Genomic DNA, 15,993 nt, shown 5'->3' with positions numbered 1-15,993 from the left:
TGAGATGCAGCCACATATTGTACGGTGCTCAGATAAACAGCAGTAGGCAAGGCAGATTCTTCGGCTGCCCGTCCTCTACTCTGGGGGTGTCGGATATTTCCTCCTCCCAGTGGCGTAATCGAGTTTTGTTAATTTAGTAATTGAATTGTTGGTAAATTTCATAAGCGAGGTCTGGGACACGGGAACCCTGCCGAGCTAGGGCACCCACAATCCCTTGCGCTCTGGGGCACACTATGGAGATCCGTGCCGATTTTTTAATATATCTATATATTGCATTTTTTGGCTTTGGAAAACGAGGTGACCTGAGACAGCAGAGTCTCTGAGTGGATGCAGGCTCTTTGTCTTCTTCTCATTGAATTATTAATTCCAGTTCAAGGTATGGAAAGGGCGGGGGGAAGGGAGGGAGGGAGAAAAAGAGACGGGGTGGGGGTGGGAAGAGCCGAATATCATTTCTTGCCTGGCCATCGTTTGTGTCATATCGGAGAGCTGGAGCAGCCCAGCTTGCACCAGTTGAACTGATGGCTCTGCAGGGCAGGCCAAGGGACAGAGGTGGAGGGGTTAGTGGCAGGAGGGAACTCCAAATCCCCAGCCTGGGAGGCGGACGACGCGTTAGCCTTTGCACTTTATAAAATATACATCGGGAATGAAGCTGGAGCCATTAAAGTACACGCTAAGAAGCTATAAAATTGTTTGCAGAGACTTCCAAATATTTCCAAACAACGGTTTTTAAAAACACAATGGAGAGTTATTAAAGCGCTTGTTGGTAAAGTGAGCATGTGTTCTGCAATCATCAAAAATTGATATGTACCGCCAGTAAAGTAATTATGCACCATCCTGAGGATAGGAGAACAGTACATTGTTAATCCACTTGCACACCCGTTGGCTTGCAGCATCAGGCTGCAAATAGCTTAATTAAGTCTACACGTGGAATATAACCATATTGTTACATTGCATTATGCACACTATATCTCAATTTATTGGGACAATTAATGCTAGTGATAGACCTCGGGCAAGAAATATGAACTGCAGAGCACTAAAGTTGCAAGCTACTGACATTTGCTAGAAAGGGAGGGAGGGAAGGAGAAGAAAGAAAAAAAGATCAAATCTACAAGGCAGAACTGCCAACGTCCAACTCAAACCATCCAAAGGCTTCAGCAGCAGGCCTTGGGCGACCACTTCCGCTTCCTGTCCCAGGGACTTCACAGGGTAATGCTAATTCAGGTGAAGAATCGGGCTCCGAGCTACTCTAGTAAATGCTGATCACCCGCCAACGACGTTTGACTTGAAAAGCTGGTTGGTAATCCACTTCACACTTGCAGCGAAGTCATTGGGAATTAAGCCCATTGAACACACTTGGCCATTCCAACCATCTTCCAGTTAACATCACTCCGAGTATGCCTGGATTTTAACTTGCGATTCAAAATCTGGTGCACATTCTGGCAGCGGCGTAGCGTGGGTTGTCAGCACCCGGGGCAAGGCAAGTAATTTGCGCCCCCTAACCCGTGGATGTGCGCCCCCTAACCCTAACCCCCAGATGTTGCGCCCGGTACGGCCGGCCCCCCCTGCACCCCCCACGCTACGCCACTGCATTCTGGTTCCCATTCCTACTGATTTCTGCTAACAGGCACTTCTGCTTAAATGTGTTTAGGATGGTCACCTTCCTACTTCCAATTCACTACTGAAGCTAAAGTGTTCCAACTAAATGGGGGCTTCGAGCGGCTAAAAGGTATCGGGTGTATATTAAAATCGAAGAAGCCTGTAGACTGTAAGCGCCTCGGGGACAGGGATCTACTTTTCAGGCTACCCTGTAACGCACCATGCACTCTGATAGCCCTGTATGAATGCCAAATAACAGCAGTAAAATAATATGGCAACAGGTTAATAATCATAATGAGAGAAGATTGGCGGAATCGAAACTACTGGTTGGTGGGAGAGAAATGTTTCATTTGCAAGCCTTCATTTTCCTCGTTCCCCTTTGCAAGTCTTCTCATTTTCCTCTTATGCTTAATCGTTTTCTGAAGCTCGAAAGCTTTGGACGTTTTCACACCAACAGAGGCTGAGCCCAATAAAAGCTATTGCTTTACCAACTTTGCATTTTTCATTCCCCGGGCAGTCCTTCGCAAGAAATCTGAGATCGACTGTTGACATGACCACATCCCACACGTTGGCTCGCAACGCCTTCCCCAAGGGTCCCGGCTGAACTGCGATGCTGGTCTCTCAAGTCCTTAAAAGGCAACACATGGTCTTATGAAGGCCAAGGTGCCCAGCGGAAGCCCTGCAATAAACTCGCTTTGAAATCCCCCTTCGCACCCTTCACTTGGGCGCACAGGTCAGGACAAGGGGACTTCTTTCAGGTGTAAAATAAAACAAAACCCGATGGCCTTTAAGAAAGTATGGAGTGGGTAAATGTGTGCGCTGTAGTTTCAGTATCCATACTGAACAATATCCATACCGTTGCTCTGCAAATTTATTTTAACCCGTTGGGTGCGTCGCCAAATACCTCTCCCTTAGAAACAGAAGTTCAAGCCAGGGGTTTTGTATTAATTAATTAATTAATTAATTAATTAATGATTGATTGATTGATTGATGGATTGGATTTATAACCCACTTGAGTTCTTCCCAAGGCGACGACTTATTTATTGCTGGAAGGTTTAGACAGCTTAGGTATATGTATTCTGCGTTCGTATTCAATAAAACCAGAGGTGTGAAAATAGGCAAGAGCTTAGGACTTAAAACACAGTACATAGAACGAATAAATAGAACGAATTTTAGGGTTCTCCTGTCCAAGATCAGACAGCAAGTCCAATTATTTCAAAGGATATAACATCTCATATTAAGCAAACTGGAAGATCCACTAGTTTAAGTTGTATCTATTTACACCCCTCAAAAAATATTCTCCAGACTCTAACGTAACGCCCCCAAGACTTATTTAGGACTTCTGTCCCAGTTAGTCGCAGGGCATCGATTTAACTGGATTGTAGCTCCCACATGATCCCTCCCCCCACCCCCTTTAGCACGGCGCGTTATTAATTTAATAATAATAATAATAATAATAATAATAATAATAATAATAATAATAATAATAATTTATACCGCCTTTCATCGGAAGATCGCCGGGCGGTTTACAACATAACCTGTGTCGTGTGATCTGTGAAAGGAAAGGAAGGGCAGATGATGATGACGCTGGTGATTAAAGAAGAACAATTGCAAACAAACCGTCCCTCGAATAAATTATTGTATTTCAGACGTCTTGATTTGTGGATGACTGCTCCTTCCACAAGAAAAGTTAGACGGAATTACTTAGCCCTAACCGATTCGTAGCCCTAGCCCCAGTGCATATTTACCCAGAAGTAAGCCGCTCTGAATTCAATGTGATTTACTCCCAAGTAATTGTGCAAACGGCTGCATCCTCACAGAGCCATTCTAAAGGAAATCCTACAGTGGTCAATGGGGATCACTCCCTAGTAAATGTGTTTAGGATTACAGCCAGGTTAGTCCTGCTGATTTATGTGAATTAAATCGCTTTAAACCCAAACAGTTCAATTTATCAGAATTCTCGTTAGGTTTTTAAACTCTGTGGAGTTCAGTCCGTGAAAGTTAGGTTAATAATCCAAACGCAGTTCAAAAACCGCACATAGATTTGCCCCTGAAATCAGTGGCAGCTAAATATTATTGCCACATTTTAATGGTTTGAGTTCTTGAGCTGCTGGGCAGCTTTAAATTATCCGGGCTGAAGTTTGCTGCTAACTGTTGACCCCAGATCGTTTACTTAAATTATTCAAGTCAAGAAGGAGTTAGTGGAATAGAAAATGAAATTTATCCTCTTGGATCTTTCGGACCCGCACCCCCGCGATTGCTGAACAAAGATGCTCAACAGGTTGTAAAACAAGTTAGCACTTACTTCATTCCCGACCCATAAAATCCCTCGTTTTTCTTTCTTTCTTTTTAAAGGAAAATGACAGGGGAAAGATTCTAGAGAAACGCCGCTGGAAGATGGAAAGTGCATTAAGTCTCTAACATAGAAAAAAGCAAGAAACAGGGCAAACTTGCAGATTAGATTCTGATTTAAGATTCCACCTTCCCATTATCCAGGGGGAAACAGGAGTAGTACCTGTTTTACATACACGTAAGAGGATACTGGGGTATATTTCCTGCTTTTTATTGGCATCTTTTAAAGACTTTGAATAATGTACTGCTGTTTAGTATATCAACCTGCCGCCCCAAATACTCGCCAGTTTTCAGCCCGACCCGCGATGGTCCGCGTCAATTGAGGGCAGGTGTAGAACTTGCTCTGGCGCTTATGATGAAAAGTCAACGTACTGTAATTTATTTATGTGGAATGAAATGAGACATACGCTTTGAGGGCAGCAGCTCGGCAAGTAGGAGAAGTGTTGCCCTACTATCTCTGGATAAGACCCTTTCTCAATCGTTGGTACGTCAACGGATTGGGGGAGGGAATTACTTGCTCGTTATTTTGTTCTTTTCCTTTTTTTTCGTTTCGTTCTTCTTCTTCTTCCTAACACTAAAACAAACTCTGCGAAAGGGCTAATTTCAGGGCACAGAAACGCCAGAGTCCACGCGGTGCCGTGTATTTTAGTTTATTTTATTTTTGGGTGCCACAAAATACCTGATTGATCCAGATTGCAAATGGCTTGTGAAGTTCTTTTAGATGACGTGCAGCTCAACTCAGAGTCCTGTTTAAATAGTGGAATATCTCCAACGAAGTCCCGTTGTGACTTCAAGGAGACCCGGATCTACTTCGACTCCGTGACTTTTGAGACTCTGGGCAGTGGCTACACCTGAATGCCTAAGAGAAAAGAAACAAATCAAATCGAAAGCTGGTGTGAAATCAAAAGGAAGCGTATTTTGTGGGTGGGGAAACGGATAAACAATTAAATGGCACATATCCCCAGCATGCACCGTCCTGTATACCGTAACTTACCTGAACGCATATAGAGACTTTTACTTTATGTACCTCAACAGTATAGACTCCTGTGTATCTCAATTGAGAAGTAAGTAGCACTGAATGGGGTGTACTCCCAGCTAAGTAGACACAAGATTGCAGCTTAAACACGATCCAACCAAAGCTAAGCTCATAAGCCTTATTGATTTCAATGATCGAGATCCATGGGGCAATCCTATAAGTATCTACCAAGCTGCACTGAGTTCAGTGCGACTTACACCCAAGTAAATGAGTAGAGGGTTGCAGCCTTAAGCCCACACTTAAGTATTCCAGTTGAAGTAAGTGGGACTTGGAAAGTTCTTGTTGTATATCAATTATGCACATTAGTAGATAGTGGGTATGCAATGTTTATATAGACCGTGCATCACTTATTTGTTACTATTCATATCCCAACTTTCTGTCAAGGAACTTATGGTGGCATACATGGTTCCTCCGCAGTTTTTCGTCACAACAAGCCTGTGAGGTAGGTTGTTTGATAGAGAGAGCTGTGACTAGCTCAAGGTCACCCAGTGAGTTTCATGGCTGAGTGGGGGTTTGAATCATGGCCTCCCAGGTCCAACACTCTAACCAATAGCTTACACTGTCTCTTTTTTCAAATGTTTTTCCCAGTATAGCAGAATGCAAACCAATGAATAATATTCAACATATCCATTTCCACATAATGTATACATGAGGGAAATGACAGGATTTCAGTCGTGCAACATAGCTATCAGGGGTAGCAACAATTTTTTGTGAACTGGACATCCACATGTGGCGTGTCAAAATTAGTGTGAACTCATTTGAGTCACCACCTGTAACCGCGACTTCAAGCGACGACTTGCAGGTGAAAAACATCCTCAGTCGTCATAGGAAGTTTGTTTTACTGAGCCTTATTACTCTCATCTTCATTAGAGGCCAATAATTCATGGGTTCTGGAGAACTGATGCAGGAACTCATCAAGGTAAAATTTGTGTTGGGGGTCCCTCTAGATCAGCCCGTTTCTCAACTCTCGTAGTCATTCTGGCACGTCCAAGAAATAACAAAAACCAGGGAGCATTTGAGCATGTTCAGTCCCCCCCCCCTTCACGTCCACTCTAAACAATGGGAGAAGAAGGAGAGGGTCCAGGAGAGAATTACTGGACACAGCACACGACTCCCAACTAGGCCTGACCCCAGTACCTCTTATTCCAAACAATGAGAACTTGGAGTTGACCAGTGTGTTACAATCGGTCCAGTTCTTAAAGAGGAACGGTAGCCAAGGGCAAATCCCTCCCTATTAGTGTCAGTAGCAAACCTTCCAAAAATCTGAAGGGATTTGTCATCTTATTTCCCAGTCTCAGTTTCTCTATTTGTCAAATTGCACGAGCAATATAGAAACATCATCAGCATCTCCCTCTCTCATAAGAACTGTAGATTGACTTTTTAGCTCCACCAGTGCTCCCACAGAGATAAAAGTGCTGCGTTTGTGACAAACTTATGTTTCTGATCCTGGGGATATCAACTCCTGAAGAACATTGGATTAAGTAAACAGGGAAGAGAAGGCAGACTTGATTATGTAAAGTTTATCAACATTTTATTCTTTATGAGAGCACTGTAAGCAGTAAAGAGGGAATTTTTCATTTACTCAGTTTTTGCCTGAAGCTTCTGATACATTTTATTATCTATCATCTATATCTATATCTATCTATCCATCATCTGTCTCTCTATGGCGTATAATAAAATTTGGATTTCAAAACAGCTCCTTATTACTTCTTCGCTCTTGAAATACAAAACAGGAGACAATTAGTTTGTGCCTTGAGGTACTGTCAGTATTATTCCCATTTCACGGACGGAAAGGAGAGACTGAGAGGTAGAAACCTGACTTGATGGTATAGTATAGTGATAATTCTACTTGGGGAGGGGAGAATACTGCAAGAAAGATCTCCCCGAGTTTTAACTCTGCACTTTTGCCAAATGCAAAACTATAAATGGGGGATTGGCACTAACAGCCTGCCGCTGTAAAAGAAGTAACCATTTCAGTGCATCATTTTCAATGCAATAAAATGCTTTTGCAGTGCTGTCCTATAGCTACCTAGTTAGAAGTAAGCCCCACTGAGTTCACTGGAACTTCCTCCTAGGGACGTGTCTGGAGGATTGCAGCCTTAAAGTTATTTCACATCATTTGGTTTACATAGCCACAGCCCTGTAAAAAACAGGTAAATACAATGTCCGTTTTACTGCTGGGAAACTGAGGCTGAGAAGCAAGCTAGCTGCTCAAAGACAACCAGCGCGCGCAGCCCATTTTACCCAAAAGTCTTTGGGGGGCGGGAAACATCTATACCTGTAGCCCATCGTACCCCCAAGTTTTTTTTTTGAGAGGGACTACCTTTAAAAGCAGGGTGTACAGAATATAAATGAATGGCATAAATCACATACACGAATGAGATTCCTTATCGTTCGCAATGCAAGGGACACGGGACTGGGAAGAAAGGATGGGAGAAAGAGAAACAGCGAATCCTATTTAAACTTCAGGTCCCTTTCAGCGGTGCCACACCTTTGCTACTCCTTTTGCGACGCGAGGCATCAGGATCAGCGTCTAGCCACTACTTATTTATTTTATTTATTTAGTTTTTACAGAGGCACAAGGAGCTGTCTTCAAGGTCCTCCTCGCTTGATGGCATGCATTTGGTGGCCAACTTGCCAGGCAGTTGAATTGACCAAGGCAGACTTTAGCCCTTGACCTCGAGGTCGCGTGTGGGTGGGTGCAGTCGAGCTACTTGCCTCCCCCATGGCTGAATGTTGATGGAGCCAAACGAGGGACAGCCCTTTAGCCGAGCCCCCGGGGAAGCCTGGGATTCTTCCCCACCCCTCCCAGGGGACAAGGGCAAAGGTGAAGGGCATTTGTTTCCGAAGAGACTCGGAGGAGACTGGCCTGGAGTGTGACTTCGGGAGCGAGCAAGAAGGCGGTCACTGGGAGAAGGAGCGAGCTCACCTCGAGAGGGCGAGAGGCTGGTGATCTTTATTCCCTGGGATGGCCACTTCTCTCCGTGGATACAAGTCCTCCCGGGGGGCAAGGGTCTCTCCTGACCTTCGCTTCAGTGGGCACAAAAGGGAGATCAGAAGTTAAACAGCCCAAACAAAAACAAAAAAGCGAGGAAAGCAGTGAAAGTAAACAAGAGTGTTTCTATGTCTTTCTAAAGAATGGATGCATTGAATGAGTGAATGACAAAGAATCTTGTGGCACCTTGAAGACAGACCGATTTCTCGAGGCATAAGCTTCCGGGGACCACAGTTCACTTCATTACATGAATCTGCAGCTCCCTAGGATAAATTAGATTTCTTAGTCTGGATTTGTTTAAGGCTGCAATCCGAGGCTCATTTACTTGTGGGGGGGAGGGGCAAGTCGCTTTGACTTCCAGGTAAATATGGATAGGGGCGTGTAGTTCAGCCCTGCACCTATTTACTTTGAAACAATCCTAGCTACTAATGCAGCGGGACTTGCTTCCAAACAAGTGGGCATGGGATTTGAGGCTTAAATAAAACACCAACCATTCCTGCCTGTCTGTCTGAATCACCCCCCACCCTACCCCAGACAGCCATACAAAAACTAGGGAAAGGTTTGGGGAGGACAAATAACTGACAAAGAAAATTCGACCAACTTACATCAATTTTCCCTCCGCTCCCTTACAAGTCAGAAGGAACCCGAGATTAAAATAAGGATCGGATTTATCCTTTCTCCAATAACCCATTGACTCTTTTGAACCTGTTTCCTTAAACCACCACCGCTCCCATGAAAATAAACCTAAAGTCCTGCCCCCCAAAAGTCGTGGAAGAAATAACAGCAACAACAACAATAACGGTTTTTCCATATATAAAATATGAAAATGTTATATAGTAATGTGAATATAAGCCCCCCCCCCCCAAACAAGTCATAGTGGCAGTGAAGGTAGATTAGGAGCTGGAAGGGTGGGGGGCTGAGAGAGCTAAGAAGCTGAAGTCTGGTAATTCTATCTCTTGGCTGTGGCAACAGAGTCAGCCGAGTCTACCTATCGGGCCATCTGGCTGTTCTAAGCTGTGGCCCCATGCTGTATGATTTTCTCTTAAAATCTCTTCCGCTGAAGCCCCGCTCTTATTGAATTCATCAAAAGCAAACTTTCCCCGAGTTTTTTTTTTTTTTAAAGGAGGCTAAAATAATAAGTCGACCACTGTGACATTCTCTAGGCTTAGACCATTTTTCATAACGCAGCTGATAGTCTTTTGTGCGGCGGAGGAGACTAAACAGATGAATAACAAGGAAAGTCTCCCGGAAGGGAGGAGAGAGAGAGAGACACAGAGAGAGAAACCCCATACAGCTCCCCCTCCAACTAAAGCTCCTTTTTCTAATCTTTAAAAAGTTAACTGAAATGAGAGGTGCGTGTTAAAAAAAAATAAAATCCCCCAGCGCCACCAAGGAGCAAGCAAAACACTGATTGTGTCCCGACTGGAAACAACTTTGCACTGGCTCGCTTCGCTCCCCAAACTTTTTTTTTTTTTTTTTTTTGCAGCTTATGAGACGACCCAGGTGGCGGGGCGAGGCCGGGGCCTGGGCCATCTCAGAGAAACAGACGCAGCCTGCCTGGAGACCCCAGCTGCTCTGATGACTATTTTTCCAAACTTGCAGCAAGTCACACACTCTCTCTATATCTCTCTGCATTTTTATTTATATCCCCCCCCCCGTCCTCCTCCTTGTAGTAATTCTTATTGACTCTAGGGCCAGGAAGCAGGAAGTGTCTGCAAGAGGAAGGAGGAAATCGGGGTGGGGGTTGGTGGTGTTTGTTTTTGATGGACACATGGGGTAAGTTTCATCTTTCATTTTGTTTTACCTCGGTGTATTTTCAAGTGTATTCCCCCCCCCCCTTTTAAATGCTTGATGTACATACTAGATACATAGTTGATGGATTGCTTATGTTCTCCCAACTCATTTCATATAGAGATATGATTTGTGTATGTCTTGGATCCTGTTTAGATTTGATTTGCTGTTGTTTATTTTATTTTTTCCCTATTCTCTTCACTTCGGGATTATTTTCAAACTAAATCAAGATGCTTTATACCCCAGTCTCCTACTTCAGTGGGTTCCTAGGGAGTGGGATTTTAATATGTTTGAATGAGATGATATTCAATATGTCATGGGGGACCGGTGGGCTCGTGGTTTTCATTTATTTATTTGATATATTGTGGGAAGAAGGGTGGCATCTTAGGCCCCGATCCGAGTCACACCTGGAAGTAAACGATAGGTGTAGTCCTACTGCCACTTACTTAGAATTTAGCCGCATTGAATTGAATGGGACCTACTTCCCATTCAAAGCATGTATACATAGGGCCAAACTTTCTATGATTGGACTGCAGGAATCCTGTGTATGTGTGTGTGTGTTGGCCTATGAGAAAAACAAAACTGACCCAACTAGCAGGGTTGTTGTGGCAAACAAGACATATTGTAAAAGGAATTTGCTAATTAAAAACTATGTAGTAAATAATAGCAGTGCATTGTGTGAATATACGTGGCGAAAATTCATGGCGTTTGCTTTAAGAGGATCCATACCGCTCACATCAGTGGGCTTACTTCCGAGTAAACGTGCGTAGGATCCAGCTGTAAGACAAGCTGCCAGTTCCCTCGTCAAAAAGCCTGTGTGCAGCTGCGCCTTTTGCAATGTATATCATATCATGTAATCATATCGTCAGCATCACACACCGGATTCCACTTAAGTCCACGACGCCGAGGGTCGAATGTATTAGCCAAAGTCCTACACGCGCGAGAGGTTTTTTCTCCAGAAGCTCAGCCATTGGTTCAAACAGGGCTATTTATTCAAAGGGAGAAGCCACGCGGGTGATCTGGGGAGTTAGCTTCATTTTTAAGAACTCTTTATGTGTGTTACGTTACATGCACAGCCATTTCCTTTGCGCTGTGCCTCGTCAGTCTCCAGATAGGAAAGATCCCCCCTCCCGCCCCCCATTTAAACAAAATAATCCCAGCCGCCGAGAAAATACGACCCAAGCAGATTAGCTCGGAGTGAAACCGCATTACATAGCATAGACATCAAACCCCCCCCCCCATCCACAGAACTCAGTGGAAGCTACAATGGAAGCCCATTTAACATGTGAAATAAAACCGGAGTCTTGGTTTAGTGCTTTGTTTTGACTGGCTTGTCGGTTCAGGATGGTGGATTTCGTCTAAATGCAAGGACTCCGGCTTCCCTGCGTCTCTTGGGAGCGGCCCTAAGTACCACTATATGGGAGTAACTCCCATTGAACTCAACGGACCGGATTTGCTTCTGCGTCACAGTGCTTAAGATCCTGTTGGCAGCCCAGCTGCACCTGCCTGTCTCTTTCTCTTGGACACTGCTGCCCTTGGTGGTTGTTTCTCCAGTATCCATCTCAAATGCCTCGCTCTTAAGTGCGTAAAATATGACATCATATTTGTGTCCCATGTAATTGGCTGGGCTTCATTTTTGGAAGACTCTGGTTCCTTTGGGTGCTGATTCCGACTTTTCTTTCCGAAAACTGGGAAGAGAGCGTAAAGTCCTCCTCCTCTCCCTTCCTGGGGAAGAAATAAACAATAAAAGAGGGTAGTAGGGCGTTTCCACATTAAAACTACGGACTAGCTCCTTTGCAACAAAATAGATTCTTTGACATGCGCTGGGGACAGAGTTCGCCTGGGGCGGAGGTCCCTCTACCCCACCATCCCGCCCCCCAAGCAAAGTTTGCACAGTGTGCAGGGTGATGGAAGAAACAAGTGATCCCAGGGATTAATGCCCTTTTTCCGCGCTTTGGTCTGTGGAACTAGCAGAAAACGCAACTTTTGCCCCCATTGGCTAGCTAGGTGAATTAAGCGCACCCTGCAACTGAACAGTCCTTGACCTTTGCCTTTATGTTTGCTCAAATGTTTGCCTAAAACACAATCACCCTTGACAAGGGAGCCTGCTACCGTGTGACACCGCCTATTCAATAGATAGATGTTCCCTGCCACACACACAACAACCCCAGCGCAGCATTTTAAATGGCTTAGGTATTTGTAAAAGCCCGTATAAATTAATGTCGGGTGATTGCTAGTTGCTGGTCAAAGAGGCGGCCGTTTAACTGGTAGAATACAAGGGAATCCATAGATAGAAAGCACACGCGCGCGCTCTGTTTCTCTGTCTCTCTCTCTGTTTCTTTCGCACGCACACCCGAACACAAACAAACAGGGAGAAAAAAACCGAGGGCCAGGAAACCCGCAGCAGCGAATGTGCAGGAGGGCGCGCGCACAGGAAATGTTAGTAGCGAGCCACGCATGTGTCGAGGAGCCAGACACAAATGCTGCTAATGCTTGAGGAGGAAGAATAAGAGAATAAAAGAATGAACGGGTTGATAATGTAGGATAGGACCAGTGTGGTCTAGAACGCAGACTGAAATAGGATCCGGTGGATCCGTGGCATTTGCAGGCCGATGCAGTCAGGCCCACTCGTAAAAAAAGATCACTTACTCCCAAACAAATCAGCATGCCCAGGATATATTGCCTTAGTACATTTCATTGAAATGAATAGTATGAAGCAGTAGATTGGTATTCTGTATGTCCATACCTAGGTATACGTGTACTTCTGTGCACAGGATTTTGGCACTTCTGTTTTATGGGGTATCCAAGCATTAAGGGTGCATTCTCCTCACCCCTCTCCGCCAAACGCCTTTTAAACAGTTAAGCTGGAAGGAGGTGAGGCTTCTCTTTCAATAGGCAACCTGGGAGTTGGGTTTGCTAGACGCCTTCGACCTCCCCTTACGACTTAGAAGCTTTGAAAAGCCTCACCCCACCCAGGGAGTCAAAAGGGTTCCTTCTTCATATTTTTCAGCAGGACAGCTCAACCCTTCGCTCGAAGGAACCTGACTGCTGGTGCAGCCAGCACCCTTTCTCCTCAATGAATTCAGGGTCGCTTGCTCCCGAGTAAGGCTTTCTAAGAGGAACTGGGTTGGGTGGAAACGTGGCTCCTTCGCTGGGGCTGGTGTCTTAGTTCCGTGCAGGTTACAGAGCATCTCTGCAAGGCAAGGCTCTTTCTCTGGGGAAAGGGAAGCTTCGCCCTCCTTTCGCCCTCGCAACCCATTCGATATATTTCTCTATGCGTACACACGACACTCATATGGATGTATTCTTGCGCAAACGGGATGCACGTAGCTGTTAGTGGTGATTGGTCATGAACGTCTTCCGTTTGAACTTGCAGTGACTGGGGTGGGGGAGGAAACCTCCTGCATTTTCATTGCCCTCCTATAACCCTTGAGTTAGAATGAAAATGAAGGATCCATATGAGGACGATGACTTTAAAAAATAATAAACTCGTAATTTGATTTTTTTGCTCTTGTTACCAGGCAATAAAAGCTCCAATTCTTGGAGAGATCAAGCTGTTTAGTTAGTAAACAGCAATGTGATTCCGTTGTAATGAATTTTGTTCGTTTTGGTCTTTCCGCGAGTAAGGGTTCTTTGATGCACTGCTATATGTATGTAAATAACCTGGGAGGGGGAAGCCTTCACATTTTGTGAACTACCTTTCTCTAGCCACGTAAAGGCATTCCTTTCTACAGCAGAATGTTTGGCGCTTTAGAAAACAACTGCTATCTACATTAGCATGCTGCTCTGGTTATTTCGGAAGTCGTTTTTAATCTCTTAAAGGACTTTCGGAGCTCAAAGAGCTTTCTCACGTCCTCAGAGTACATGGTCTGTTTTTAATATCCCATTTTATGGATATGGAAACTGAGAGATCTGCCCAAAGATGATGGCCTGATAGAAAACCTATTTTCCATCAGACTCTTCCAACATTCTCTTCGCTGGATGCTGCACTTCAGTTTCCTCTGGGTGTGAACCAGTGTAGAATAGGGCAGAGTGGATGGCTGTGGCTGTGAACAGCTCCACTAGTTCTCAGTTTCCCCATCAGGAAAGTGGACACGTTTAACTGCCGATCATTAACACATCCCAATTTACCGCGTAAAGATTCTAACAGATGAATTTCAGACTCTAAAGCCATGCGGTTCCAGTTTAAATTATTGCGCCCCTAATAGCGTGATCCTCAAAAGGTTTGTTTAGAAGCAATTCAGCCGCTGCTTTTTTGAAAGCAAATGCATTTAGGAACCTTAATCGTCATCAGTTGCAGCCGAAGCACAAAGGATTTAATTGTATTGTGGGTTTTAAAAAATGTGTTATGACCCGCCCAGGGACTTTCTTTCTGATGAAGGGGGTGGGGTAAGAAAGAAAACAACAATAATTTTGCTAATAATGTATAATGAATACTCAGGCTTGGCTGTTGGATCGCGTTGGGAAGTATGTTCGCATCGATCAGTTGGGAATTTGTTTCACGCATGCCCTCTAGGCTGGGACCGTAGCGCTTTTGCGCAATTCCCATTCATATGGGGGGGGGGCGGCGGCGGCTTGCAAATGACAGTTTCAGGTGTGCTTTGCTGTCTAAGCACCTTGAATCGGAAATAAGTCCCAATGATTTCTCACGAGTTTACACTCGATTTTTTTTATTATTTTTATTTTTACAAAATAGAATGTCACTCTTCCAGAGCTCCAGGTAGCCTGAAAACAATACCGCAGTTCAGCATTTATGTGCTTTGCTGACACGTGTCACACCTGGTGCAGAAGTATCCATCTTTTCCCCTATAGGCTGAAACGAGCTTTTCTGTTCACTTACTGCCGCGTGGCTGATTCGCTCAGGACACACGTGCACTTAAAATTCAGGGATTAGTGATGCCCTCCAGTAATATTGCTCGCCTACCGCATAGCGATACGAAACACATTTAATTGGAAGTTGGCGCCATTGGTGGGTTTTGTTTTGTTTTTTACTTTCGAGTAAGCGTGTAGATGGTCGCAGGTACCTGATATTCCCCAGGGAATTTTAACCAGCAACGGAAATTTGGGAGGGGGGGAAAGGCTACTACAAATAAGAAAAGTATCTATTTGCATCGGTCGGAAGCCCCATGGGACGTTTACTCCCAAGGAAGCGTGCAGCCAATGATCCTGAGTTCGGCTGGAAGCCTGCAGGCCACCAGCAAAGGTGGTTTAGGTTGCACCTCCAGGCACATTTGCTCAGGCGTAAACCCCTTGAAGGCAACGGGATTTACTTTTGAGTAAACATCCGTCGAACTGGACAGTTAATTAGGAAAAGAGCGCAGGTTTCAATTTCTGATTCGCTTTTTTCTTGGGAAGCTGTGTGTTGACGAACGAAAGGAAAGCCATCGCTGGCCAAATTAGAGGAAAATGAGTCAGGGATCGCCACCTCCGAGGCAGGACGAGTCAGAGGATCACAGCGCCGATTAAGTAGAAATGGGGGCGGGGGCCCGATCTGGAAGAAGGTCAGCCACGAGGCTTTTGCAAATACAGTGACGACAGACTTTCCTTTGGTACTCTGCCATGAACGGGAGAGAGATTGCAAGCTAAACTTTCTTCCCGCTTTCTTCGCAAACTCCCCAGGGAAGGAAACGGGTTATTTGTTGTAAGGAGGCATGGTAGAACATTTTTTTAAAAAATATATTCATTAGAGAAAATCTTGCTTAGAAGATGAACTATCTGACAGCCAGATCCCATGAGCACCTACTCAGAAGTAAGTCGCGCTGAAGTCAATGACACTTACTTCTGAGCAGGTCCTTCTAAGAAGCACCAAGGGACATAATTCTATGCAGGGATACGAAGACTTAAGCTCCACTGAGTTTCATGGGACTTACACTCAGGTAAACATAGGTACTGTTGCGGTTTTGTAAAGCAATAAGCTTCATAGACTCTGTGGGACTGACTGTCGAGGAATCCTGTTTTGGCTCGCCTGCCCTCCACGTAGATTTAAAGTCACTCACTTACACGCAACACTTACGTGTTGTAGACATGCTTGCATTTACACCGTAATTCAGTTTTAGTAGGTGCAATAAGAGTTCAACATCGCTGTCCGCAACCCGTTTATTGACTTCAAATCAATTTAAACTGCCACCCGAGGCACATCGACTTGCAACTCGGCTTCGCTGACGTTCCTCCCCGAGATCTATGGCTTGGAAGTCTGCCACTGATTTCCCTGGGACTCCTTTCC

At 44.8% G+C, this 15,993-nt stretch overlaps 1 long non-coding RNA gene across 3 annotated transcripts in view; it reads left to right on the top strand.

Moving 5' to 3' along the window:
* Positions 1 to 9,232: 9,232 nt before the first annotated feature.
* The window catches only part of LOC307217223, a 239,041-nt gene continuing 232,280 nt past the window's right edge, over positions 9,233 to 15,993 (top strand). For all 3 annotated transcript variants that reach the window (XR_013839452.1, XR_013839453.1, XR_013839454.1), the window contains exon 1: positions 9,233 to 9,755. This is a non-coding gene — a long non-coding RNA (uncharacterized lncRNA). The remainder of the gene's footprint in view (positions 9,756 to 15,993) is intronic.

This window comes from Podarcis cretensis (assembly GCF_951804945.1).
Source record: "Podarcis cretensis genome assembly, chromosome: 5".
In the NCBI taxonomy this organism is placed as follows: domain Eukaryota; kingdom Metazoa; phylum Chordata; class Lepidosauria; order Squamata; family Lacertidae; genus Podarcis; species Podarcis cretensis.
The sequence above is the reverse complement of the archived record's forward strand: the minus strand, read 5'-3'. Positions and strand labels throughout refer to the sequence as shown.